This window comes from Neovison vison, chromosome 1 (genome assembly GCF_020171115.1).
Source record: "Neovison vison isolate M4711 chromosome 1, ASM_NN_V1, whole genome shotgun sequence".
In the NCBI taxonomy this organism is placed as follows: Eukaryota; Metazoa; Chordata; class Mammalia; order Carnivora; family Mustelidae; genus Neogale; species Neogale vison.
Window position 1 is genome coordinate 121057169 of NC_058091.1, and position 26924 is coordinate 121084092.

At 42.1% G+C, this 26924-nt stretch overlaps 2 pseudogenes; one reads left to right on the top strand and one right to left on the bottom strand.

Annotated features, from left to right (window-relative positions):
• Positions 1–2129: 2129 nt before the first annotated feature.
• On the bottom strand, positions 2130–5326 carry LOC122905564 (annotated as a pseudogene).
• Positions 5327–14368: 9042 nt separating this feature from the next.
• Positions 14369–25976, top strand: LOC122905720 (annotated as a pseudogene).
• The last annotated feature ends 948 nt before the right edge of the window (positions 25977–26924 follow it).

Here is a 26924-nt window from a genome sequence, read left to right on the forward strand (position 1 = left end):
ACCACTGGAGCTTCTTATTGTTGGGGTCCATTATCAAAGGAAAGAGACTGAGACAAAGTGAAAGTTATGCAAAGCCTTATTCTATGCCAAGCATTAGAAGTTAGACTGACTGGCCAGGGGAATGAGACTGAGACAAAGTGAAAGTTATGTGAAGCTTTATTCTATGCCAAGCATTAGAAGTCAGACTGACTGGCCAGGGCTGCCTCAGAAGAGACCCCCTCCTGATCTCACAGGTTGGTTTTATAGGGCATACCTGCAGACCCAAGGTATGTAGCTTCTATTGTTAAGGCGTTTACTCCCAGAATCAATACCCGGAACCACACCAGGAACTACTGGGGTATTTATTCCCAGAATGAAGTCCATGGATGTCAACAACAATATGGCTACCTAGGCAATATGGAGTTGCTCTGGCTAAGCAGGCCCTAATATTTAAACAGGCTTTAACATTAAATTGACCCTAACACTAATCACCATGTCTCTCCTTTCTCCTACAAAGGTGTCTGGAGTAATCTTTTCATTTGCCATCTCGGGGTTTGCTAGTCAAACCTAACAGTGCACTGACTGACAAAGGCTGTGCCAAATGTGCCACATGTCAAAAATGAAACGTTTATGACATCCAGTGTCAACAAGAAGGGCACATAGAGTGTACACCCATCTATGTGGCTACACCTACAAATGAAAAGCTTTGCAAAAGCCTACAAATGAAAAGTCTTTCCAAAATGGAAAAGACAGGCAGTCCCAAGCATTGAATTAATAGTTATATTTAGTTTCTTAAGTCCAGCCACAATCATTTGACTATTCTGTTACCTAGAGATTACATTTGAAATACTACCATGGACAACTTGTGTAAAATCACATTGGTAAGAAGAAGGAAGAACAAAAATACATAATTAATACAAATGACATGACAAGAAAGAAAAAATATACAAAACTAACACAGTCCTTCTCCTACTTTTGGTTACAGGCAGGAACTTCTGTAACTTCCTTCTTCTACTTCCAATTCTGTGTATTCTCATCTCTCCTAGAACCACAGCAGGACAGAGTTCTGTACCTTGGAAGTGGACACACATTCATTCCTGAAGGTCTGAGTCCTCAAGAGTCTGGCTTCCTTGTGTTTCCTGTGGGTTCCATCCACCTTTACAATTGACTAGATGTACTGGAAGCCATACATAAATCCTGAAACTGTGCTCATGGTTAAAGCTTTCTACAATTCATCCAGGCTCTGAAAACACTCATCTTCATTTACCTCTTTATTCTTGTAGCAGTTCTGTTCTATCCAACTGCTGTTGACTCACAAGGGAACCCAAATTCTTATCTTCCTATCCCTGAATTAATGCAGCACTAGTATTTCAGAAATAACAGACATTTATTAAGGTTCATTAAGATAAGTAGGTCTCGGGGTGCGTGAGTGGCTCAGTTGGTTGGGCGTCTGCCTCCAGCTTAGGTCATGATCCCCGGGTCCTGTGATTGAGACCCACATGGGACTTCCTGATCAGTGGCAGACCTGCTTCTCCTTCTCCCTCTGCTCCTCCCCCTCCCTCTGCTCCTCTTCTGACTCACACTCTCTTTAAAAGAAGAAGAAGAAGAAGAAGAAGAATATAACTAGGTCTCACCCATACTGAACAGGAAAGATATATAAAAGAATATTACTCTCCACTCCTCTTAAAGTCCATCAGCCATACATTTCTTCAGAAATGTTTAATAGACAACATCTCTAGTCAGACTGCACATTTCCTAAAATAAAGCTGGTGACTCACTTATAACCTCTGGGTTCATCTGCACAACACAAACTGCATAAAATAAACAACATTTAATTCTTCAAAGTAATTCAGACCTTATCTCATTTCATATCAAGACAATGCAAAGATTCCATGAAGTAATTTTCCTGACTGAAAGAATCTTGACTTCTAGTAACAAAATTCAGCCGATCCCATATACGCTGAAACAGTCAACATTTATCTTCTGATACCTGAACATATGCATGAACTGACTATTCTCATACCCAGTGTATACCCAGAAGAGAAGGGCAAGATGCCAGGTCTTCCAGGACTAACTTCAGAGCCTATAACCTCAGGATTCTGCAGCTCCAGGATGAGCCACCATGAGGAATCTCGAACCCTGTTAGAACCCTATGGTGACATAGCTTCACAGCCCCAGGGGAGTAATAGGGATTCAGCCCCTGGGAGAGCACCATCAATACCACAGCCTGAATTGAACCCCTGCCCTGAGAGGCTCACAGACTCCTCTGAAGAACAAGGAGAGTTGTTAAGGGGCATAGGGGTCTGCACAGGCCCAAACTCCCCAGAGCAGATGATCAGGGACACATCTCCTGACCTCAACATGAAGTATGGAAACAGAGTCCCAGAGGAGGAAGCTAGTGGGAAAGAGAAAAGTTGGGATCCATCAGTCATGTTGTAGAATGAGACATCCCCTTCCTTCAGGTCCAGGAAAACCCATACCCTGTGGGGAATTGGCACAAGGAGTTCTGAATTATCAGGGAGGGAACAGAGTTTATTTTCATACATTCCCACAACCCATTACACCTTTTCTGGGGATTCCTTGTACCAGCCCTTCCTCTCCACATCGCTCCTACAGACCTCCAGCACCCACTTACTTCTGTCTTCATTCCTGATCTCCACCACCCAGTAACAGTGCCCTGATTAATGCCCTCCTGACCTAAGTTGCTACACTGTTTTTCTGGGTCCTTAGTTGTACCCTCCAGGTCACACAAGACTTTTCATCAGAAACAGCAAGGCTTGGATGTGCAGACCCCAGATCCAGAGTGACAGACACTTCAGAGAGAATTGCCAATCATTTGAGGTCTCCCCTTGCCCTGTAACAAGGCACACATCAACCACCCCCACACCAGACACCTAGATGCCTGTGGGCAGGGTTAAACCTCCTGCAGTTAGAATCTTGTGACTCAAGCACACACCCCATCAACCAGGAGAAGTAACTAAAGACAGATCCAGGAGGACAAGACTGGACTCCAACACTGAAGTGTTGCATCCAATATCCAACTGGACTCCAACACTGAAGTGTAGCATCCGATATCATCCACAACCACCAACCCACCTATGTGACTTTTACCACCCCATCTGAACCCACCACCACTGATGGGGCCAACATCTGTGTCACCACAGCAAGCTGAGGTGAGGTAAGCCACCCTGGAGCAGCAGTAGGAGGACCCAGAAAGAACTCAAAGTAAATCACAAGGCAGAAACTTCTCCTTCCACCAATCTACAAAAGAACCACCTGTTTCTTGTTAAGACTTTGAGAAGTCTGAACACACGGAGTCTATAACTAGTCTTCTGAAATACAACGATGTGGGATGCCTGGGTGGCTCAGTTGGTTAAGCAGCTGCCTTCAGCTCAGGTCATGATCCCAGCGTCCTGAGATCAAGTCCCACATCGGGTCCTTGCTTAGCAGGGAGGTTGCTTCTCCCTCTGCCTCTGCCTGCCTTTCGGTCTGCCTGTGCTCGCTCTCTCTCCCTCTCTCTCTCTGATAAATAAATAAAATCTTTTTAAAAAATGAAATATACTGATGCAGGAGTTACAGGGAGATATCTTTTGGAAACATTCCCTGATTCATTTCTCTCTCTCTCTCTCTCTCTCTCTCACACACACACACACACACATACACACACACACACACACACACACACACACACACCACGGCCATCATGCTACAGCCTTCCCATAAAAGCCAAGCCATAAAGCTTAACAACACTGAGAGGCTGTGTAACAACCTGAAAAGAAGAATCTATGCCCAGATTCCACTTAAATTATGATTTCTCAATCCTTAGCCACATATCCATCATGAAAGCTAGGTTTTCTTGAAAAGAATGGGGGAGATCAAAATACAAGTACACAAGGCATACTTTAAAACACATACTTTAAAACAATGGCACCTGCAATAGTCAATTAAGCATCTGGCTCCTGATATAGGCTCAGGTCATAATCTCAGAGTGGTTGGATCCAGCCCCCCTATCAGGCTCCAGATTCAGCATGGAATCTGCTTGAGATTTTCAACCCTCCACCCACTCAAATGACTCTAAATAAATTAATAAATAAATAAAATCTTTTTTTTAAGATTTTATTTATTTGAGAGAGAGAGAGAGATAGTGAGAGACAGCAAGAGCAGGGAGGAGAGGGAGAAGGAGTATCCCCACTGAGCAGGGAACACAATGTGGAGCTTGATCCAAGCACCCTAGGATCATGACCTGAGCCAAAGGCAGCTGCTTAAGAAACTGAGGCACCCAGGGGCCACTAAAATCTTTTTTTTTTTAATTAAAAAAAATAGCCAAACTGTAGAAGTAGCTGAGATGTCCTTCAACAGATGAATATATAAAGCACATGCGGTTCATATATACAATGAAATATTATTCAGCCATCAGTAAGGATGAATACCCCCCATTTGCACTGACCTGGCTGGAACTGGAAAGGATTATGCTAAATGAAATAAGTCAAGCAGACAAAGATCATATGGTTTCACTCATATGTGCAACATAAGGAATAGCATGGGAGATATTAGGGGGAGGAAGGGAAAACTGAAGAATAGGGGTAATAAGAGAGGGAGACAAACTATGAGAGACTATGGACACCAAGAAACCATCTAAGGATTTCAGAAGGGTGGGGGTTGGAGGATGGGATAGCCTGGTGATAGGTATTAAGGAGGGGATGTGTTGTGATGAGTACAGGGTGTTAAATGCAAATAATGAATCATGGAACACTAAACTAATGATGTACTATATGATGACTAACATAACATAATAAAAATATTTTATCAGTATGCATCATGGAAAAATATTTATAATTAATAAATTAATTAAATCATGCTCATCAATTCAGCAGAGAAGGGGAAATGCTAAATATGATTATTTGATCATCATTTTTCACATACATCCCAAGAATCAGCAAGGCTCTCTAAGGAGCCTCACACATCCCTTTCTCTACTCTCACAGTTTATATCTCTGATCATAAATAGAAACAGCCAAAAAAAAAAAAAAAAGCACATATTACACAGGTTCAAAGGGCTCAGATTCTTAACCTACCCCAGTACTAAAGAAACCTCTCAATAACTTTTCATTGTTTTAGGATCCCCAGACCGCTCTGCTATCCCCACACCACTGGAAGATCAAGATGATCTCATTATAACCAGAGGCAAATCTGATTACATGATTACTTTCAAACAGCTTAAAACAAGAATAAGTCCTCTAAGAAATCTCTCAAACAGTTATCAGGAGTTTATTACTTTTCATACATGCAAATAACTTGCACACCTTCTTGTATAATGCCTCTTGTATACATAATGATGTACTATCCATACTCAAGGAACTACAGAACACTCATGAAAGAAGCTGAAGAAGACACAAAACCTGGAAAAGCATTCCATGCTCATGGATTGAAAGAATAAACATTGTTAAAATGTCTATACTGCCATGAGCAATCTATACTTTCAATGCCATCCCAATCAAAATTCTACCAGCATTTTTCAAAGAGCTAAAACAAACAATCCTAAAATTTGTATGGAACCAGAAGAGACCCCAAATTGCTAAGGAAATGTTGAAAAAGAAAAACAAAAGTAGGGGCATCATGTTCCCTGATTTCAACATTTACTACAAAGCCGTGGTCACCAAAACAGCATGATACTGGCACAAAAACAGACAAGTAGACAGGTGGAACAGAGTAGAGAGCCCAGATATGGGCCCTCAACTCTATGACTGACTAATCATTGACAAAGCAGGAAAAAATATCCAGGGGAAAAAGACAGTCTCTTCAATAAATGGTGCTGGGAAAATTGGACAGCTATGTGTAGAAGAATGAAACTTGACCATTCCCTTAAACATACACAAAGATAAACTCAAAATGGATAAAATACCTCAACATGAAGCAGGAATCTGTCACTATCCCTCAGGGAGATTAAAATTAAAACCACATTGAGATATCACCTTACACCAGTTAGAATGGACAAAATTAGCAAGGCAGGAAAAAACATGTGTTGGAGGGGATATGGAGAAAGGGGAACCCTCTTACACTGTTGGTGGGAATGGAAGTTGGTGCAGCCTCTTTGGAGAACAGTGTGGAGATTCCTCAAGAAATTAAAAATAGAACTTCCCTAGGACCCTGCAATTGCACTACTGGGTATTTACCCGAAAAATACAGATGTCGTGAAAAGAAGGGCCATCTGTACCCCAATGTTTATAGCAGCAATGGCCTTGGTCGCCAAACTGTGGAAAGAACCAAGATGTACTTCAACGGACGAATGGATAAGGAAGATGTGGTCCATATACACTATGGAGTATTACGCCTCCATCGGAAAGGACGAATACCCAACATTAGTAGCAATATGGACAGGACTGGAAGAGATTATGCTGAGTGAAATAAGTCAAGCAGAGAGAGAGTCAATTATCATATGGTTTCACTTATTTGTGGAACATAACAAATAGAATGGAGGACATGGGGAGTTACAGAGGAGAAGGGAGTTGGGAGAAATTGGAAGGGGAGGTCAACCATGAGAGACTATGGACTCTGAAAAACAATCTGAGGGTTTTGAAGGGGCGGGGGGTGGGAGGTTGGAGTACCAGGTGGTGGGTATTATAGAGGGAATGGATTGCATGGAGCACTGGGTGTGGTGCAAAAATAATGAATACTGGAGTAATGGAAGATGGCGGGGAAGTAGGAGGAGGCACCAGTTCTACCTGCACCCTAAAGTGAGCTGATTACCTTCCAAAGATCTCCAATCACCCACAAAATCAGCCTGAGATCAGAATTATACACGTCTGGATCTCTACTGGAGCAGAAGACGCCAGTGGGCAGGTAAAGCAGAGTGGGAAAGTCGAACTGATATCGGAAGATAAACAAAAGGGGGAGGGAGACACTAGAGGCGACCTGTAGGAAAGTAATATCCCAATACGAGAGTGCCCTGCGCCTGGGGACCAGCAATAACTCGGGAGTTGAGTAGAAAGCACTCAAAAAGAGCAAAGGATCCCGGGGGGGGGGGGTAAATTGCGGGAATCAGGGTGTTAGGGTCCGGGCTTAAGTCCCCAGACCCAGGACAGCCACCCCTGGTGCAGAGCCAGAGAGAGTGCGGCAAAGAAACCAGGTCTCTGTCCCTGAACCACTAGCGCGCCTGAGACTGCATGGCGCCTGGCTCCCATGAGGGGCTGGGAGCCTCCCCAGCCAACAGAAGCACAGCCTTTTTACAGTCCCCATGCAAGGGCCCTGCTGTGCCATCAGAGTCCGAGTCGTGTCCCGCGCCCGCCCCTGAGAGACGTGCAAGCACACAAATGCCAGTCGGGTGTTCTCGGACCGGAAAGACCAGGCACTCCCAGCCCAAACCAGCGGGAAAATCTCAGTGTGTGATAGCTGCTTGGAACTTCTCTGGCAGTCTGGAGCTGCCCAGACAGCCGCCGCTGCCGTGGTTTGGGGTAAAAGCAAAAAATCCTGAGTCCCCAGGGATGGCTACTGGGAACCTGCTCTGCCAGTGGCCAAGGGGGGATTTATTTGGGCTCTGAAGCCAGACTGAGGCTTCTCTCTGAGACGGAGGTCAGGGTGCAGTTTGCTTTCCTCTAAACCTACAAAAACCATCAAAAGCGGTCAAGGCGAGAGAGAAAAACAAAAGTGAACAAATATAAAAACCTCCAGAGAACAAAAGCCTGAAAACCCAGTTTCCTCAGAGCCCACCCCCTTGAGGGGGGTGGGAGGACTTAACTGAGAGAACATCATTGACTGAAAACCCACGTGGCAGGTCCCTCCCCCAGAAAACCAACCAGGAAAGGAAAAAAAAAGACGACAAGAGAACAACCACCATTACTTCATAGGACAATTTTTATTATTAATTCGATCCCACTATTCTGGCTCATTTTTTATATAGTTATTTTTTATTATTATATAGATAATTTTTAACCTATTTACCATCACAATGAGATGTCCAGTACATCAAATTCCATAATAACCTTCTAACCTGAACTTTTTGATACATACACCTGTGTTTTCCTTTTGCATTTCTATTTTTTAAATTTCTTTTTTTTTTAATTTTAGTTTAGTTTAGTTTATTCCTTTTTTCATTTTTATTTTCTAATATTCATATAGAGTTAAACTTCAAGGTAATCCCCTTTCCCCAATCACTGCTACCCCTATAGTTATCCAATTGCTAATCCCCGGAGCGTTGGTGGTATAGTGGTTAGCATAGCTGCCTTCCAATTGCTAATCCCCCCTTATCTTAGGAAAGTTGAGTCCTTTAACAAAGATATCAAGATACACCCAGGAAGAATCAAACCAACCTTCCTCACCCACACTGAGAAATTACAACCACTCTCCCATCTTTTTCTTCCACCAGTATTTCTGTGTTTTTGTGTTTTTCCTGATAGTATATAAATTTTACACTCAGGGTTCTTTTTGACGAGGTTCTTCCTTTATTTGCATATATATATATGCAAAAATATATGTATATATATATATACATATATATATAATTTTATTACATTGTCATATACTTTTATCAGTCTTTTTGTTTGTCTGTGTCTGTATACTTCATAAATCTTTCCTTGGGACCCATTTGGGCTGAACCTTCTCTTTTATCTCACCTTTCTTTCCTGTCTCTCTCCCTCTCTCTTTTTTTTCTTTTCCTTTTCTTTTCCCTCTCATTTGGGTGGGGAACCCTGATTGCTCAGAAGCATTCCAGGGTGCACCTTGACTGCACCACAGTCGATACACCCAGCTACACCCGTTCAGCCATCTCTCACCAAAATGACTAGGAGGAGGAATGCCCAACAAAAGTAAAATACAGAGGATGGACCTTCTGCAACAGAGCTAATGGCTATCAACATAAACAATATGTCGGAAAGAGAATTCAGGCTAACAATTATCCAAGCAATAGCTAGGTTGGAGAAAACCATGGGTGACCAAACAGAATTGATTAGGGCCGAGCTGAAAGTGACCAGAGATCATGTTTTCAATATTAGGAAAGAGCTGAAAGCTACCAGGGATGAGCTTCACAATGCTCTCAATGAGTTCCAATCTAATCTAAATTCTCTCAATGCTAGAGTAACTGAGACAGAAGATAGAATTAGTAATCTGGAGGACAAACAGATAGAGAGAAAGGATCGGGAGGAAGCCTGGAACAAACAGCTTAGAAGCCACGAAAATAGAATCAGGGAAGTAAATGATGCCATGAAACGTTCCAACGTCAGAATTATTGGAATCCCTGAAGGGGAGGAGAAAGAAAGAAGTCTAGAAGATAGAGTGGAACAAGTTGTTCATGAAAATTTTCCGAATCTCATGAATGGAACCAGCGTTTATGTACTAGAGGCCAAGAGGTTCCCCCCAAGATTACAGATTCTCGAAAGTCCTTGAGACACCTAAGTAAGAATGAAAAATTATAATTGTATGCAGAACCTCTTGAAAGCAGCTAGGACAAAGAATATCCTTATGTACAGAGGAAAGCCCATCAGAATAACGTCAGACCTGTCCACAGAGACCTGACAAGCCATAAAGGGCTGGCAAGATACATTCAGGGCACTGAATGAGAAGAACATGCACACAAGAATACTTTATCCAGCAAGACTGACATTCAAAATGGATGGAGAGATAAAGAGTTTCCAGGACCGGCAAGGCTTCAAAGACTATGCCATCACCAAGCCAATACTGCAGGAAATATTAAGGGGGCTTCTTTAAAGGAAGAAAAATCCCAGGAATAGCATTGAACAGAAATATAGAGACAATCTACAGAAAGAAAGACTTCAAAGGTAACATGATGTCAATAAAAACGTATCTATCAATAATCACTCTCAATGTGAATGGCCTAAATGCGCCCATAAAATGGCACAGAGTTGAAGACTGGAAAAAACGACAGGACCCATCCATATGTTGTCTACAAGAGACCCATTTTGACCTAAAGATACACCCAGACTGAAAGTGGAGGGATGGAGAAGCATCTTTCATGCCAATGGGCCCAAAAAAAAAGGCTGGGGTAGCGATTCTCATAATAAACAAATTAGATTTTAAACTAAAGACTGTAGTCAGAGATCCAGAAGGACACTACATCATTTTTAAAGGGACTATCCACCAAGATGATCTAACAATTGTAAATATCTATGCCCCCAATATGGGAGCAGCCAATTACATAAGAAAACTGTTAATCAAGATAAAGAGTCATATTGATATGAATACACTAATCGTTGGAGATCTTAACACGCCTCTTTCAGAAACAGACAGATCATCGAAGCAGAAAATCAATAAAGAAACAAGAGCATTGAATGACACATTGGACCAGATGGACCTCATAGATATATACAGAACATTCCACCCTAAAACAACATAATACTCGTTCTTCTCAAGTGCACATGGAACTTTCTCCAGAATAGACCACATACTGGGTCACAAATCAGTACTCAACTGATACCAAAAGACTGAAATTATTCCCTGCATATTCTCAGATCACAATGCTTTGAAACTGGAGCTCAATCACAGGGAAAAGTTCAGAAGGAATTCAAATACGTGGAAGCTAAAGAACACCTTGCTTAAGAATGCTTCGATCAACCAGGAGATGAAGGAAGAACTGAAACAATTCATGGAAGCCAATAAGAATGAAGACACTTCGATCCAAAACCTATGGGATACAGCAAAGGTGGTCCTAAGGAGCAAATTCATAGCCATTCAAGCCTCCCTCAAAAAAATTGAAAAATACAGAACACAGCAGCTATCTCTACACCTAAAAGAACTGGAGAATCAACAACAAATCAAACCAACTCCACACATAAGAAGGGAAATAATCAAGATTAGAGCTGAGATCGATGAGGTAGAAACCAGAGATATAGTAGAACGTATCAATGAAAATAGAAGCTGGCTTTTTGAACGAATCAATAAGATCGACAAACCATTGGCCACACTAATCCAAAAGAAAAGAGAAAGCCCAATTTCATAAAATTATGAATGAAAGGGAGAGATCACAATGAACACCAAGGAAGTAGAAACAATCATCAGAAGTTATTATCAACAGTTTTATGCCAATAAGCTAAGCAACCTAGATGAAATGGATGCATTCCGGGAAAACTATAAACTCCCAAAATTGAATCAGGAAGAAATTGACAACCTGAGTAGACCAATATCTACTAATGAGATTGAAGCGGTGATCAAAAACCTCCCAAAAAACAAGAGCCCAGGACCTGATGGATTTCCCGGGAATTCTACCAAACTTTCAAAGAAGAAATGACACCTATTCTCCTGAAGCTGTTTCAAAAAAGGGAAGCAGAAGGAAAACTTCCAGAGTCTTTCTATAAAGCCAGCATTACCCTGATCCCCAAACCTGGCAAGGACCCTACCAAAAAGGAGAATTTCAGACCAATATCACTGATGAATATGGATGCTAAGATTCTCAACAAGATCCTGGCCAACAAGATCCAACAGCACATTAAAAAGATTATCCACCATGACCAGGTGGGACTCATCCCTGGGCTACAAGGATGGTTCAACATTCGCAAATCAATCAATGTGATACAACAAATTAATATGAAAAGAGAGAAGAACCACATGGTCCTCTCAATTGATGCAGAAAAAGCATTTGACAAAATCCAGCATCCGTTCCTGATTAAAACGCTTCAAAGTATAGGACTAGAGGGAACATTCCCGAACTTCATCAAATCTATCTATGAAATACCCACAGCAAATATCATCCTCAATGGGAAAAAGCTTGTGTCCTTCCCGTTGAGATCAGGAACATGACAAGGATGTCCACTCTCAACACTCTTGTTCCACATAGTATTAGTAGTCCTAGCAACAGCAATCAGACAACAAAGAGAAATAAATGGTATCCAAATTGGCAATGAAGAAGTCAAACTCTCTCTCTTCACAGATGACATGATTCTTTATATGGAAAACCCAAAAGACTCCACCCCCAAACTACCAGAACACATACAGCAATTCAGCAACGTGGCAGGATACAAAGTCAATGTGCAGAAATCAGTGGCTTTCTTATACACTAACAATGAAGATACAGAAAGGGAAATTAGAGAATTGATTCCATTTACTATAGCACCAAGAACCATAAGATACCTGGGAATAAAACTAACCAAAGAGGGAAAGGAACTGTACTCGAGGAACTACAGAACACTCATGAAAGAAACTGAAGAAGACACAAAAAGATGGAAGACCATTCCATGCTCTTGGATCAGAAGAATAAACATTGCTAAAATGTCTATGCTGCCTAGAGCAACCTCTACTTTTAATGCTATTCCGATCAAAATTCCACCGGTATTCTTCAAAGAGCTGGAGCAAATAATCCTAAAATTTGTATGGAATCAGAAGAGACCCCGAATTGCTTAGGAAATGTTGAAAAACAAAAATAAAACTGGGGGCATCACGTTACCTGATTTCAGGGTTTACTACAAAGCTGTGATCACCAAAACAGCATGGTACTGGCATAAAAACAGACACATAGACCAGTGGAACGGAGTAGAGAGCCCAGATATGGACCCTCAACTCTATGGTCAAATAATCTTCGACAAAACAGGAAAAAATATACAGTGGAAAAAAGACAGTCTCTTTAATAAATGGTGCTGGGAAAACTGGGCAGCTATATGTAGAAGAATGAAACTCAGCCATTCTCTTACACCGTACACAAAGATAAACTCAAAATGGATAAAAGACCTCAACTGGAGACAGGAATCCATCAGAATCCTAGAGGAGAACATAGGCAGTAACCTCTTCGATATCAGCCACAGCAACTTCTTTCAAGATATGTCTTCAAAGGCAAAGGAAACAAAAGCGAAAATGAACTTTTGGAACTTCATCAAAATCAAAAGCTTCTGCACAGCAAAGGAAACCGTCAAGAAAACAAAGAGACAACCCATGGAATGGGAGAAGATATTTGCAAATGACAGTACAGACAAAAGGTTGATATCCAGGATCTATAATGAACTCCTCAAACTCAACACACCCGAAACAGGCAAACATATCAAAAAATGGGCAGAAGATATGAACAGACACTTCTCCAATAAAGACATACAAATGGCTATCAGACACACGAAAAATGCTCATCATCACTAGCCCACAGGGAGATTCAAATTAAAACCACATTGAGATATCACCTTACACCAGTTAGAATGGACAAAATTAGCAAGACAGGAAACAACATGTGTTGGAGAGGATGTGGAGAAAGAGGAACCCTTTTCCACTGTTGTTGGGAATGCAAGTTGGTGCAGCCTCTTTGGAGAACAGTGTGGAGATTCCTCAAGAAATTAAAAATAGAGCTTCCCTACGACTCTGCAATTGCACTCCTGGGTATTTACCCCAAAGACACAGATGTCGTGAAAAGAAGGGCCATCTGTACCCCAATGTTTATAGCAGCAATGACCACGGTTGCCAAACTATGGAAAGAACCAAGATGCCCTTCAACGGATGAATGGATAAGGAAGATGTGGTCCATATACACTATGGAGTATTATGCCTCCATCAGAAAGGATGAATACCCAACTTTTGTAGCAACATGGACGGGACTGGAAGAGATTATGCTGAGTGAAATAAGTCAAGCAGAGAGAGAGTCAATTATCATATGGTTTCACTTATTTGTGGAGCATAACAAAAAGCATGGAGGATATGGGGAGTTAGAGAGAAGGGGGTTGGGGTAAATTGGAAGGGGAGGTGAATCATGAGAGACTATGGACTCTGAAAAACCATCTGAGGGGTTTGAAGTGGGGGGGGGGTGGGAGGTCGGGGTACCAGGTGCTGGGTATTATAGAGGGCACGGATTGCATGGAGCACTGGGTGTGGTGAAAAAATAATAAATACTGTTATGCTGAAAATAAATAAAAAATAAATTTAAAAAAAATCCTATAGCAGTACATAGGCAGTAATCTCTTCAACATAGGCACAGCAACTTCTTTCAAGACATGTCTCCAAAGGCAAAGGAAACAAAAGCAAAAATGACCTTTTGGGACTTCATCAGGATCAAAAGCTTCTGCACAGCAAAGGCAACAGTCAGCATAACAAAGAGGCTACCCATGGAATGGGAGAGATATCGCAAATGACACTCCAGACAAAAAGACTGATATCCAAGATCTATAAAAACTCCTAAAACTTAACACACACAAAACAGATAGGTATATAGGTATATATAGCCCAGGTGTATAGCCCATTGTGGAAAGCCTGAACCTTCTGGATGTGCAGGATGGCCTCTCCCCTGGTGAGGAATTCCTTCACCAGTGAGGTCCGCCTCGTGTACTGGGCCAACTGCACCTTCCTCTGTTCCTGCTGGTTTTGATAGATGAACACTGCTTCTGAGAAATTTGATCAGAACCACCGCAGCTCCATGTTCTCATGGCTGGAACACATGACATGGCAGCATGATGTCCCCACCCAGCACTGCCACAATGGGTTCTGAGGAGCCAATCACCATGCACTTCTCTGTGGACACAGAAGTAAGGGTAAGAAACCGAGAGAGATGTAGGACAGGGAAGGGAACACATTCTCAGGTGGGAGCCACAAACAAGTGGGGATAAGTGTCTGATAGGAGGTCTTGACTTATAGGACCCAGCTTTTACCACTCTGGGAAAGATCCTCTTACCTCATACTTGAGACCCAGCAATGATGTCAAAGAGACTCCCTCAGTAGGCTATGCTCTTAACTCCAGGCCCTTCCATGAAGGACTCTCTAACTTAGTGGTTCTAACTTTCCACAGGCATCAGAATCACCAGAAAGTCCTGTGAAACACAGAAGACTGGGCTCCACCTCCAGAGCTCCTGGTTCAGTAGTTTTTCTTTTTTTTTCCAATTTATTTATTTTCAGAAAAACAGTATTCATTATTTTTTCACCACACCCAGTGCTCCATGCAAGCCGTGCCCTCTATAACACCCACCACCTGATACCCCAACCTCCCACCCCTCGGCCACTTCAAACCCCTCAGATTGTTTTTCAGAGTCCATAGTCTCTCATGGTTCACCACGCCTTCCAATTTACCCAAAAGCACATATCCTCCCCAATGTCCATAACCCTACCCCCCTTCTCCTAACCCCCCTGACCCCAGCAACCCACAGTTTGTTTCATGAGATTAAGAGTCACTTATGGTTTGTCTCCCTCCCTATCCCATCTTGTTTCATGGATTCTTCTCCTACCCACTTAAGCCCCCATGTTGCATCACCACTCCCTCATATCAGGGAGATCATATGATAGTTGTCTTTCTCCGCTTGACTTATTTCGCTAAGCATGATACGCTCTAGTTCCATCCATGTTGTCGCAAATGGCAAGATTTCATTTCTTTTGATGGCTGCATAGTATTCCATTGTGTATATATACCACATCTTCTTGATCCATTCATCTGTTGATGGACATCTAGGTTCTTTCCATAGTTTGGCTATTTGGACATTGCTGCTATAAACAATCGGGAGCACGTGCCCCTTTGGATCACTACGTTTGTATCTTTAGGGTAAATACCCAGTAGTGCAATTGCTGGGTCATAGGGCAGTTCTATTTTCAGCATTTTGAGGAACCTCCATGCTGTTTTCCAGAGTGGTTGCACCAGCTTGCATTCCCACCAACAGTGTAGGAGGGTTCCCCTTTCTCCGCATCCTCGCCAGCATCTGTCATTTCCTGACTTGTTGATTTTAGCCATTCTGACTGGTGTGAAGTGATATCTCATTGTGGTTTTGATTTGTATTTCCCTGATGCCGAGTGATACGGAGCACTTTTTCATGTGTCTGTTGGCCATCTGGATGTCTTCTTTGCAGAAACATCTGTTCATGTCCTCTGCCCATTTCTTGATTGGATTATTTGTTCTTTGGGTGTTGAGTTTGTTAAGTTCTTTATAGATTTTGGACACTAGTCCTTTATCTGATATGTCGTTTGCAAATATCTTCTCCCATTCTGTCAGTTGTCTTTTGGTTTTGTTAACTGTTTCCTTTGCTGTGCAAAAGCTTTTGATCTTGATGAAATCCCAACAGTTCATTTTTGCCTTTGCTTCCCTTGCTTTTGGCGATGTTCCTAGGAAGATGTTGCTGCGGCTGAGGTCGAAGACGTTGCTGCCTGTGTTCTCCTCAAGGATTTTGATGGATTCCTTTCTCACATTGAGGTCCTTAATCCATTTTGAATCTATTTTTGTGTGTGGTGTAAGGAGATGGTCCAATTTCATTTTTCTGCACGTGGCTGTCCAATTTTCCCAACACCATTTATTAAAGAGGCTGTCTTTTTTCCATTGGACATTCTTTCCTGCTTTGTCGAAGATTAGTTGACCATAGACTTGAGGGTCTATTTCTGGGCTCTCTATTCTGTTCCATTGATCTATGTGTCTGTTTTTGTGCCAGTACCATGCTGTCTTGATGATGACAGCTTTGTAATAGAGCTTGAAGGCCGGAATTGTGATGCCACCAACTTTGGCTTTCTTTTTCAGTATCCCTTTGGCTATTCGAGGTCTTTTCTGCTTCCATATAAATTTTAAAGTTATTTGTTCCATTTCTTTGAAAAAGATGGATGGTACTTTGATAGGAATTGCATTAAATGTGTAGATTGCTTTAGGTAGCATAGGCCTTTTCACAATATTTATTCTTCCAATCCAGGAGCATGGAACATTTTTCCATTTCTTTGTGTCTTCCTCAATTTCTTTCATGAGTACTTTATAGTTTTCTGAGTATAGATTCTTAGCCTCTTTGGTTAGGTTTATTCCTAGGTATCTTATGGTTTGGGGTGCAATTGTAAATGGGATGGACTCCTTAATTTCTCTTTCTTCTCTCTTGTTGTTGGTGTAGAGAAATGCAACTGATTTCTGTGCATTGATCTTATATCCTGACACTTTACTGAATTCATGTACAAGTTCTAGCAGTTTTGGAGTGGAGTCTTTTGGGTTTTCCACATATAGTATCATATCATCTGCGAAGAGTGATAATTTGACTTCTTCTTTGCCGATTTGGATGGCTTTAATTTCCTTTTGCTGTCTGATTGCTGAGGCTAGGACTTCTAGTACTATGTTGAATATCAGTGGTGATAATGGACATCCCTGCCATGTTCCTGACCTTAGTGGAAAAGCTTTCAGTTTTTCTCCATTGAGAATGATATTGGCGGTGGGTTTTTCATAGATGGCTTTGATGATATTGAGGTATGTGCCCTCTATCCCTACACTTTGAAGAGTTTTGATCAGGAAGGGATGCTGTACTTTGTCAAATGCTTTTTCAGCATCTATTGAGAGTATCATATGGTTCTTGTTCTTTCTTTTATTGATGTGTTGTATCACATTGATTGATTTGTGGATGTTGAACCAACCTTGCAGCCCTGGGATAAATCCCACTTGGTCGTGGTGAATAATCCTTTTAATGTACTGTTGAATCCTATTGGCTAGTATTTTGGTGAGAATTTTCGCATCTGTGTTCATCAAGGATATTGGTCTGTAGTTCTCTTTTTTGATGGGATCCTTGTCTGGTTTTGGGATCAAGGTGATGCTGGCCTCATAAAATGAGTTTGGAAGTTTTCCTTCCATTTCTATTTTTTGGAACAGTTTCAGGAGAATAGGAATTAGTTCTTCTTTAAATGTTTGGTAGAATTCCCCCGGGAAGCCGTCTGGTCCTGGGCTTTTGTTTGTTTGGAGATTTTTAATGACTGTTTCAATCTCCTTACTGGTTATGGGTCTGTTCAGGCTTTCTATTTCTTCCTGGTTCCATTTTGGTAGTTTATATGTTTCTAGGAATGCATCCATTTCTTCCAGATTGTCAAATTTGTTGGTGTAGAGTTGCTCATAGTATGTTCTTATAATAGTTTGTATTTCTTTGGTGTTAGTTGTGATCTCTCCTCTTTCATTCATGATTTTATTTATTTGGGTCCTTTCGCTTTTCTTTTTGATAAGTCTGGCCAGGGGTTTATCAATTTTATTAATTCTTTCAAAGAACCAGCTCCTAGTTTTGTTGATTTGTTCTATTGTTTTTTTGGTTTCTATTTCATTGATTTCTGCTCTGATCTTTATGATTTCTCTTCTCCTGCTGGGCTTAGGGTTTCTTTTTGTTCTTTCTCCAGCTCCTTTAGGTGTAGGGTTAGGTTGTGTACCTGAGACCTTTCTTGTTTCTTGAGAAAAGCTTGTACTGCTATATATTTTCCTCTCAGGACTGCCTTTGTTGTGTCCCACAGATTTTGAACCGTTGTATTTTCATTTTCATTTGTTTCCATGATTTTTTTCAATTCTTCTTTAATTTCCCGGTTGACCCATTCATTCTTTAGAAGGATGCTGTTTAGTCTCCATGTATTTGGGTTCTTTCCAAACTTCCTCTTGTGGTGGAGTTCTAGCTTCAGAGAATTGTGGTCTGAAAATATTCAGGGAATGATCCCAATCTTTTGATACCGGTTGAGTCCTGATTTAGGACCGAGGATGTGATCTATTCTGTAGAATGTTCCATGTGCACTAGAGAAGAATGTGTATTCTGTTGCTTTGGGATGAAATGTTCTGAATATATCTGTGATGTCCATCTCATCCAGTTTATCATTTAAGCCCTTTATTTCCCTGTTGATCTTTTGCTTGGACGATCTGTCCATTTCAGTGAGGGGAGTGTTAAAGTCCCCTACTATTATTGTATTATTGCTGATGTGTTTCTTTGATTTTGTTATTAATTGGTTTATATAGTTGGCTGCTCCCACGTTAGGGGCATAGATATTTAAAATTGTTATATCTTCTTGTTGGACAGACCATTTGAGTATGATATAGTGTCCTTCCTCATCTCTTATTATAGTCTTTGGGTTAAAATCTAATATCTAAAATCTGATATAAGGATTGCCACTCCTGCTTTTTTCTGATGTCAATTAGCATGGTAAATTCTTTTCCACCCCCTCACTTTAAATCTGGAGGTGTCTTCGGGTTTAAAATGAGTTTCTTGGAGGCAACATATAGATGGGTTTTGTTTTTTTATCCATTCTGATACCCTGTGTCTTTGATTGGGGCATTTAGCCCATTAACATTCAGGGTAACTATTGAGAGATATGATTTTAGTGCCATTTTATTGCCTATAAGGTGACTGTTACTGTATATTGTCTCTGTTCCTTTCTGATCTACCACTTGTAGGCTCTCTCTTTGCTTAGAGGACCCCTTTCAGTATTTCCTGTAGAGCTGGTTTGGTGTTTGCAAATTCTTTCAGTTTTTGTTTGTCCTGGAAGCTTTTAATCTCTCCTTCTATTTTCAATGATGGCCTAGCTGTATATAGTATTCTTGGCTGCATGTTTTTCTCGTTTAGTGCGCTGAAAATATCATGCCAGCTCTTTCTGGCCTGCCATGTCTCTGTGGATAAGTCAGCTGCCAATCTAATACTTTTACCGTTGTTTGTTACAGACTTCTTTTCCAGGGCTGCTTTCAGGATTTGCTCTTTGTCACTAAGGCTTGTAAATTTTACTATTAGGTGACGGGGTGTGGGCCTATTCTTATTGAGTTTGAGGGGCGTTCTCTGAACCTCCTAATTTTGATGCTCGTTCCCTTTGCCATATTGGGGAAATTCTCCCCAATAATTCTCTCCAGTATACCTTCTGCTCCCCTCTCTCTTTCTTCTTCTTCTGGAATCCCAATTATTCTAATGTTGTTTCGTCTTATGGTGTCACTTATCTCTCGAATTCTCCCCTCATGGTCCCATAGCTGTTTGTCCCTCTTTTGCTCAGCTTCTTTATTCTCTGTCATTTGGTCTTCTATATCGCTAATTCTTTCTTCTGCCTCATTTATCCTAGCAGTGAGAGCCTCCATTTTTTATTGCACCTCATTAATAGCTTTTTTGATTTCAACTTGGTTAGATTTTAGTTCTTTTATTTCTCCAGAAAGGGCTTTTATATCTCCCGAGAGGGTTTCTCTAATATCTTCCATGCCTTTTTCAAGCCCGGCTAGGACCTTGAGAATTGTCATTTTGAACTCTAGATCTGACATATTACCAATGTCTGCATTGATTAGGTCCCTAGCCTTTGGTACTGCCTCTTGTTCTTTTCTTTGTTTTGAATTTTTCTGCCTTGTCATTTTCTCCAGCTAAGAGTATATGAAGGAGCAAGTAAAATACTAAAAGTGTGGCAACAATCCCAGGAAAATATGCTTTAACCTAATCAGAAGAGATCCTAAATCGTGAGGGGGATTTGTCCGGGATTTCTCCCCCCTCACGATTGGGTGAGGGATCTCCTCTGATTGGGATCTCTTCTGATTGGGATCTCCCAATCTCTTCTGATTGGGGTCTCTTCTGATTTGGGGATAAAAAGAGGTTCAAAAAGAAAGAAAGAAAAAAAAGAATTAAAAAAAGAGATTGAAGAGATTAGGATCTCTTCTGATTTGGGGATAAAAGAAGGTTCAAAAATAAAGAAAGAAAAAAAAAGAATTAAAAAAAAGAATAAAAAAAGTATAAAAAAGAACAAATATATGTATATATATTATATAAACTAGTTAAAAAACGTTAAAAAAGAAAAGGGTAAAAGTTTAAAAAAAATTTTAGCAGAAGAAGAGAAAAAAAAATGAAAAAGAAAAAAAATTAAATTAACTGCAAGACTAAAAAATCAGAGGGAGAAAGCCATGAGTTCCGTGGTTTGTTTTCTCCTCCTCTGGAATTCTGCTGCTCTCCTTGGTATTGAAACTGCACTCCTTGGTAGGCGAACTTGGTCTTGCCTGGATTTCTTGTTGATCTTCTGGGGGAGGGGCCTGGTGTAGTGATTCTCAAGTGTCTTTGCCCCAGGCGGAATTGCACCACCCTTAGCAGAGGCCGGGCTGAGTGATCTGCTCGGCTTTGCTTTCAGGAGCTTTTGTTCCCTGAGCGCTTTCCGTAGAGTTCCGGAGGACGGGAACACAAATGGCGGCCTCCTGGTCTCCGTCCTGGAGGAGCCGAAAGCCCAGGGCCCCCCTCCCCAGTGCGCCCTCAGCGAACAGCTCCTAGTAACTCCCGTCTGCCCAACCTCCGGCCGCTCTCCGAGCTCACCGAGCCCACGACTGGCTCAAGGCAACACGGAGCTTCGAGCTTACTGTCGGCTCTGTCTCTGTAGCCGGCTTTCCCATTCCAATATCCGCAAGCTGTCGTTTTGTACATAGAATAGCACCTTACACACACTGGACACCCTGTCAGTATTCGTGGGTGTAATGAATTAATAACAAAATAAGTGGTTAGATACCAATAGAGACAGGAAACAAGAAATGAGGAGAAATTCATTTTCATACTTTTCATAGTAAAATTCACATTTTTTTACTTTATAAGACATACACTCCTCATTAGAGATCTGTCATTCTCCTCTGCCCTAATTTTGCAGTTCTGCGATTCTTCTTATGTGTTTTAATTTCAAATAGCAGTTGCAGATCTCCAGAATCTGTCCAGAGCCCAGGCCTCCACCAATAGCCATCTGTCCTGATGGAGACACCAGCAGAGCTCCAGGGGTTCTCACCCACCCCAAGGGCACACAGGGAGGGGGAGAGGACACACTCACCTACAGAGGCCCCAGCAAGCAGTTGGAAGAGGAGAAGCAGGGAGGGGAGATGGGAGACCAAAGAGCCCCTGCAGTAATCCTCCATTTTCTCAGAGCTGAGGAGACACAGGGCAGGAGGCAGGTCAACACCTCCAGAGAGGAGGCAGGGCCATCCCACAGCTCTGGGCCTCAGAGCAGATAGCAGGGCTCAGGGCTGGCAATAGTCCCCAGCAAGAGCACAGCCTTTCCTACTGCTCAGTATGCTGATAAAGTGGGGGCCGCACAACTGTGATGCCAAGAAAGCCCACCCAACCCTTTGGAAACATTCCCAGCCTGCTCTGCCCACAGAGCCAGACCCTTCCCACCTCAGCACAGTGGCCTCCTTCATGTCTGCATGAGTCACAGGACACCACGGAGGCACAGGGACACAGGGCCCAGACACAGGCCCCTCCCCATGAATGACATGCCAGCTTCTTCATGCTTTTCTTCTCCTGATCCCTCAATATGACCAAGGAATCACTGAGAAGTATAAGAGTCAGATTACATTCTCCTAAAGGACACTGTGGATCCTACCACGCACACCCTGTCCTGCAGCTCCCTAGCATTTTCCTGCTTGGGACCAATGACCTGGCCTTGCTCCCAGCAAAGCCTCTCTCAGCCTGTGTTCACTTTTGATTGTTCTGAATGATCTGCTACATTTATTTTAATGAAACAAAGACTGACCCATCAATGGATGCAGGTTTCTGCCCATATATCTGGTCAGACATATTAAAACTCTGGGTAAACCCAGGACTTCTAGATTTACCTGAACACATCCCATGCTTTTATCCCCAAATGTGCATTTCTGCCAATATCCACTTAGAGTCAGGAGTATTGGGAAAACCCATCTTAAATGAAAAAACAGAAGTGACTCTTAATCTCACAAAACAAACTGAGGGCTGCTGGGGGAAGGGGTTCCGGAGAGGGTGGTGGGGTTATGGACATTGGGGAGGGTATGTGCTATGGTGAGTGCTGTGAAGTGTGTAAACCTGGTGATTCACAGACCTGTACCCCTGGGGATAAAAATGCATTATATGTTTATTTTAAAAATAATTTAAAAATTAAATAAAATTTTTTAAAAATCTTTTTATTTCAACATTAGTCCTGACCATACATAAAATTCGTTCCCAATGATTTCCTTTCATAATCCTTCTATAGCTTTTTTTTTTTTCTTTCCTCATTCAGCTTTGCCCTAAGCTTTTTTCTCTAAACTACGAGTTTTATTTTAGGACAAAATTACCTCCCCCACCTCAACAAAATGAATTCCCATTCCTTATATTTTTCTCGTCAAAAACACATTTTCCCCCCTGCAGAGTTGCTTTCATTATCTCCGTCAGTCTTTTTTTTTTTTTTTTAAAGATTTTACTTATTTACTTGGCAGAAAGAGTTCACAAGTAGGCAGAGAGACAGGCAGAGAGAGGTGGGGAAGCAGGCTCCCTGCTGAGCAGAGAGCAGGATGTGGGGCTGGATCCCAGGACCCTGGGATCATGACCTGAGCCGAAGGCAGAGGCTTTAACCCTCTGAGCCACCCAGGTGCCCCTATCTCCATCACTCTTAATTACATTTAGCAGAATCTTAACACTTAGAAACCTTAGTAATGAAAACTAAGTACAAACCAGTTGTGAACTGTGTGTTACACTGGAGTTCTTTCGACCTGAAATTTATTGATACATTTTCTACTTTGTAAAAATATGTTTTTCTGTGGTACAGTCTTTTGATAAAGCATCAAATATGTTTACCAATAGACCCAAGTATCCTCAGCTTCTCTGCAACTGTGATGAAGTTCTAGAATATACATAAGGTTCAGTGGGGTGATGTCCAGAGCTGATGACCAAAAAAGAACTCTTGAGACATCTTTGGTGCAAAATGGTGGCTTATTAAATAAAACAAGGGGGCAGGACCAGTGAGCAGAAAGAGCTGCTGCCCAGGGGTTGTGAGGAGTGGCAGGTTATGTACCATGGGGGTGGGGGAAGGAAAAGGGAGGTTTCAATAGAACTTTCATATGCTAAAGAGAACCTATGAGGCCTTGAGGCTTTGCCATTGTCAAGGTCATTTTTCCCTCTAGCAAGGTATTAACATTAAGATAGTTGGGAGATTCCTAAAGAATGTCCTAATATGCCCCCACCCAGGAGTGAGGGTGGGAGAAGGTTGCTGGGTGTCAGCTTTTGGTTTGTCATCAGCCAGCCCTCTGTTCCCACAGCAATAGGAAACCAAAAGCAAGTAAACCTTATGTTTAGTAATTAACCTTATGTTTAGTACCACTCCCAGGTAACAAAGCCCAAGTACAAGGGTGGGTCAGGCCAGGTGGAGGTATTCAATCAGGGGGTGCACATATTGTCTCCTAGCTACCAAGGAGTATGGGCCCCTACCTTTTGGGAGTCGTTTGGCGCCAATCCTAACCAAGGTGTGATAGGCTGGTTCAAATGTCTACTAGGGTAAATTGTAATTCAGTTGGTCACCTAGCATCACTGTGGAGTTTCCTGTGTGTGTTACAATCTCATTAGCCACCTGTGTGTGGCCAGGCCCAACTACATGGCCTTTGCTCTATAAAAGTTAGTCTGGAAAGCAGGGAGGGGTTGTCCTCTCTGTAGAGGTGGCCCTGACTGGTTTGTTTGATGGTAGGTCTGATTCCTGATGCTTGGCACAAAATAAAGCTTTGCTTGACCTTCGCTTTGTATCAGTCTCGCTCCTTTAATCATGGACCCATTATTGGGGTACCCAATTTTGGGGGGACCCAACACAAGTAAAACTGTAAAGTTTCAGGTTACCAAAGACAAAGCTGTTTTAGCAATTATCCATAAAAACTTTGAGACAGATGATTTTTTTTAATAAAAACTTTTATTTTTTATAAACATATAATGTATTATTAGCCCCAGGGTACAGGTCTGTGAATCACCAGGTTTACATACTTCACAGCACTCACCATAGCACATACCCTCCCCAATGTCCATAACCCCACCACCCTCTCCCTACCCCCCTACCCCCAGCCACACTCAGTTTGTTTTATGACATTAAGAGTCAAAGACAAATTTAACCATCATTCGAAACCATCTTTTTTTGAAAAATTGCAAGAGATAACATGAACCTATTTGATTTTCAGGAAACCTTTGTAGAATAAAAGTGTTTTATTTAATATTGGGAGCTAATTGAGATAGACTAGCCTATCTTAATTAAACCAACAAACTCAAATTAACTTTAATACAGAATATGTTGCACCTATGTTCACTTAAAAGTCAATCAATTTGTTCCTCATTGTCATTTCTTTTCAACCTGGGGTACCTATAGGGAAATCTGAAGTGGGTGGCTTAAGTCCAAGAGGGTGCTATTTGTTCCCTGATAGGGTAGGTAGGAAAAGCAGCAGCAGATGGATGATGATACCCAGAATGGTATAGGAGCTGGTTGTACAAGCTACACCCAGGGTGGTGCAGATATAGGAGGAGGCAGTGGGGGAGGCAGGAGAGGGGACGGGCTGCCAGCAAGGCTGGAGGTGGATAAAAGCTCAGACAGAAGAGAGCTTTCTTTCTGCCTCTGCTGCTGCTGTTGCATCCTTTGAAAAGCTTGTGGTGAAGGGGGAGAAGGAGGAAGAAGCAAGTTCTGAAGTTTACCCTTGAGTGCTCCCATCCAGTAGAAGATGGAATCCTGGATGCTGCCATTGAAGCATTTTTTTTAAAAAGATTTATTTATTTATTTTACAGAGAGAGTGAGCACAGGCAGATAGAGTGGCAGGCAGAGGCAGAGGGAGAAGCAAGCTCCCTGCTGAGCAAGGAGCCTGATGTGGGACTCGATCCCAGGAGGCTGAGGATCATGACCTGAGCCAAAGGCAGCTGCTTAACCAACTGAGCCACCCAGGCGTCCCTGTAAGCATTTTCTTCAAGAGAGAATCGGTGAGTGGAAAACCTGGGAGTCTTGGTAGTGTTGGGCTGGCAGGAAGGGCTACTTAAGATGGCCACAAGACCTGAATTCGGACAGGAGAACAAAGACCCAAACAGGAATCTGGGACCCCCGCCCCGGGCTCCTGTGGACCAATGAGATCCCGATGAGCAGGCGAGATATCCAAATAAGGGAGACTTGCCAAAAGACCCCTAAGCTTTCCCCAAGACCCCGTAAAAGCCCCCTCCTCCCTGCCTTGGGCGCGACTTCCCCCACTCTGAAAGCTCTCTTCCAGAGTCTCGGAACCGGAACCTCACCTGAGGGTGCCCACCTCCTCCCGTGCAACTTTCTTAACTCCCCTTCACCTGGGCCCTGAAACTTCACCGGAGAGAACCTTTAATAAACCTTGCCTTACACCCACTTCGCCTGGTGTTTTGTTTATCTCTTCGGAAAAACTTTACAGGTAGAGGGGTTGTAACCATTGAAAGGAGCAATAGCAAGATCACTGTGGCTTCTGAGGTGCCTTTTTCAAAAAAGGTATTTGAGATATTTCACCAAAAAGTATTTGAAGAATAGTCATCTACGTGATTGTGTGTACATAGTTGCTAACAGCAAAGAGAGTTGCTAATTGTATTACCTTCCAGATTAACCAGGGTGAGGAAGGGGAAGATTAAAACTCATTTATCTGGAATATTTCATAGGAGTTCTTGTAAAATTTGGGAGCCAAAATGGTAGTTTTCCTTGTGTCTCTGCAGTGTGGGTTGACCAGAAAATTGGACATTGTAGTAATAGAACTTTATTCAGGGGAAAACAAAAAAAAGAAAGAAACAAACAAAATTTTTAAAAAAGAGAACTTTACTCAGGCTGCCATTCTTTTATTTGTGATTACACATTATTTTTCCAACTTGAAAATTTTAGTTATTGTGGTAATAATACCAAAATATTAGTAGAGTCCTTCTAGAGAATTGCTAGCAATTTGACCTTGATCAGATGGATGTTAGGTCCCCCCATAAAATGGGTATCCCAATAATGGGTCTGTGACTAAAGGAGCGAGACTGATACAAAGCAAAAGTCAAGCAAAGCTTTATTTCACAAGCATCAAGAATCAAACTGACCCTCAGACTGGTCAGGGCTGCCCCTTACAGAGAGGACAACTCCTCCCTGCTTTCCAGACTAATTTTTATAGAGCAAAGGCCATGTGGTTGGGCCTGGCCACACACAGTAGCCATGGAAACTAGCCCTTTACCTTGTTAGCTAGGAGACAGTATGCGCTCCCACTGATTGAATACCTCCACCTTGGCCTGACCCACCTTTGTACTTGGACTTTGTTACGTGGGACTGGTTTCCAGGACTTGTTTTTAAGTAAGTTCTGCAGGGGGGGGCGGGGGCAAAGTCAATTGAAGTTTTACTACAAAATGGCAGTTCAGCCAGGGTGGGGCTCCTCTGGCTTAATAGGCCCTTACAGATATGGTGTGCAGCAGCGTGCTCTGTAGTTAGTCACTTATTTACTTTAAAAACTGTGAGCTTCATCTGGTGCTTTTCTCAAAGAGTCACTTATACAGCCATGGCGACTCCTAATTGACTGAAAGCAAAAGCAGTGACTTTTTTGAGGTTCTCTTCTTGCAGGAAATTGCAGGGTTA